Below are 3,383 nucleotides of genomic sequence, written 5' to 3'. Positions count from 1 at the left end.
TGAGAGGGATGATTTCGGGTGAGATGGGATATATATCAACAGTTAAACCCGACCTAAACCCGAACCAAATCAAAACAGACCCGAAACCTAAAAAACTGGAAATCAGCGTATCAGTCGACTTATGTGTCGACCGATACAGTCAGTCGATTGATGTGTCGACTGATCTGGAACAATATTGTTTTTGTGCATGTTTTACTTATTTGCAAAACCAACGCACAAAACTCTACACTCATACTCTCATATCATCTCAAATAACTTGTTATCATGTACATCAATGACCTCAAGCTATTTATCATAAAAGAATTATTTATTTACTAATAATTCACATATATTCATATAAAAAAATTATGGGGTTCTACATTCTTCCCCCCTTAGAAGAATTTCGTCCTCGAAATTCAGAAACCATACGCATCTCACAACATGAACTTCCAGATAAACATATAGAGATATTTATATTTAACGATCTAAAATGGTAATATTCCCGCTCAACCCTAATCTAGTGGAAACTAGTACATCGGGTGAAAAATCCAAACAAGGAACCCCCCATATATATACCATGTGCTCCGAAGATTAAGAATTAAGCGCGAATATTCCCATTCTAGTGTTAAATGTAAATATAACCAAAAATATAAAACATCATATAAGATACCTATCATAAAAATTTTAATTTACCTGTTCTAACAGGTTTGGGTAGTCGCGACGCAAATCCTCTTCGCGCTCCCAAGAAATCTCATCAATGCCTCCTCGGTTCCACTGAACTTTCTCTAAGGGAATTACCTTGTTTCTAAGTCTCTTGTCCTCAAGAATACAAATCAGAATCTCGACAGTAGTCAAATCATCCTGAAGCTCAATCTCTGGTGCATCCAACACTCGCTGCTGCTCCTCCTCATGCAAGTGTTTCTTGAGCATAGAAACATGAAATACATTGTGTATACTAGCCATCGATATTGAAAGATCTAGTCCGTATGACACAACTCCAATGCGCTCCAAAATCTGGAATAGTCCAATATATCTCGGCGCAAGCTTCCCCCGTCATCTGAATCGTTGCACGCCTTTCATAGGCGATACCTTCAACATAACTGAGTCCCCAACCTGAAACTCCAAGGATCTTCACCTCTTATCTGCATAGCTCTTCTGCCGACTCTGAGCGGCTAGAATTTCGCTCCCTGATCAATGCTACCTTCTCGGTAGTTTGCCTCACCAGCTCCGGTCCAAGCATTAAGCTACCCTCCGGCTCTGCCTAACATATCGGTGATCTACATGGTCTCCTGTACAATGCCTCATACGGAGTCATACCGATCGTCGCTTGATAACTGTTGTTATAAGCGAATTCTATCAATGGAATGTGATCCTCCCAACTGCCTTGAAAGTCAATGACACAAGCCCGCAACATGTCTTCCAGCACCTGATTTACTCTCTCTGTCTGACCATCCGTCTGTTGGTGGAAAACACTGCTGAAAGATAGTCTACTGCCAAAAGAGTCCTGAAAACTCCTTCAAAAGTGCGAAGTGAACACCGAACCTCGTTCCGATACAATCGTGTCTGGAACTCCATGAAGTCGAACTATCTCTCGAATGAAGATCTTCGCATAAGCCTCGGCTGTATAGGTAGTCCTCACTGGAATGAAATATGCCAACTTCGTCAATCGGTCCACTATGACCCAAACAGAATCATTCCCCTTCTTCGACTTCGGCAACCCTATAATAAAATCCATGGAAATATCTACCCACTTCCACTCTGGAATGGGTAAAGGCTGAAGTGTCCCTGCCGGTCTCTGATGCTTTGCCTTCACCTGCTGACAGGTAAAACACTTAGCCACATACTCCGAAATCTCTCTTCGCATACCACTCTACCAAAAGTGTCTCTTCAGGTCCTTGTACATCTTAGTAGTCCCTGGATGTACTATATACCGAGTACGATGAGCTTCATCAAGTAACTCTCTCTTCAGCTCGGCACTGGCTGGCATGACTAGCCTGCCCTTCATCCGGAGACCTCCATCTGCCCCTATGACCCAATCAGTCTTAGGCTTCTTGGAAATCTCCTCCTTTCGGATCTGAATCCAAGAGTCTCCCAACTGAGCTCTGACAACTCTGTCACTCTAAGATGGCTGCACTGACACAGCTCCCAAAAATACACTGGTTCCTCCAATCTCGGGTCTAAAATCAAACTGGCTAAGAGTGATAAGGTCCCGATGCAGCGAACACCTCCAGGCCGAAACCCGATGCCGACGCTTCCTGCTTAATGTATCTGCTACGACGTTCGCCTTCCCCGGATGATACTGGATCGCGAACTCATAGTCCTTAATAAACTCAATCCATCTCCTCTGTCTCTGGTTGAGTTCCTTCTGGGAAAAGAGGTACTTCAGACTCTGGTGGTCTGTGAATAACTCAAACTGCACCCCATATAGATAGTGCCTCTAGGACTTCAGTGCAAATACCACTGCTGCCAACCCTAAATCATGAGTGGGATAGTTCTGCTCATACACCCTCAACTGCCGTGGGATATAAGCTACTACCCTCTGAGTCTACATCAATATGCCTCCTAAGCCTGCCAACGATGCATCTGAATACATGACAAATGTCCTGTCACTGCTCGGAATAGACAAAACTGGCGCTGTAGTCAACTTAGCCTCAAAATATCAAAGGCCTTCTGGCACTTGATGCTCCATATGAACTGTACACCCTTCCTCGTAAGGTGTGTAGTCGGCGTCGCAATCTTCGAGAAGTCCTGAATGAACTTCCTATAATATCCAGCTAAACCCAAAAAGCTGCGAATCTATATCACCTGTCTTTGGTTGCTCACAATCAAGAACTACCGTGACCTTAGCTGGGTCCACTGCTATGCCCTCTCTACTGATGATGTGGCCAAGAAATCTGACTTCTGAAAGCCAAAATTCACACTTGCCAAACTTAGTATATAACTGATGCTCCTGTAGAGTCCTCAACGCTATCCGTAGATGCTCCTCATGATTTGCCTCCGATCTCGAGTAAATAAGAATATCATCGATGAAAACGATCACGAACTGATCTAAGAAGGGACGAAAAACCCGGTTCATCAAGTCTATGAATACTGCGGGTGTATTGGTCAACCCAAATGGCATGACCAAGAACTCAAAAGATCCATATCTAGAAAGAAAGGCGGTCTTGGGAATATCCATCTCCCGAACCCGCAACTGATGATAGTCAGAACGAAGATCAATCTTCAAGAAATACTGTGCTCCCTGTAACTGGTCAAACAAGTCATCAATCCTAGGTAGTGGGTACCTATTCCGGATAGTGACCTTGTTCAACTCTCTAAAATCTATACATAATCTCATACTACCGTCCTTCTTCTTCACGAAGAGGACCGGTGCGCCCCACGGAGAATGACTCCGGCAATTAAAA

The sequence above is a fragment of the Asparagus officinalis genome, chromosome 5 (genome assembly GCF_001876935.1).
Source record: "Asparagus officinalis chromosome 5, Aspof.V1, whole genome shotgun sequence".
Lineage (NCBI taxonomy): Eukaryota > Viridiplantae > Streptophyta > Magnoliopsida > Asparagales > Asparagaceae > Asparagus > Asparagus officinalis.
Note: the sequence above shows the minus strand (reverse complement) of the source record.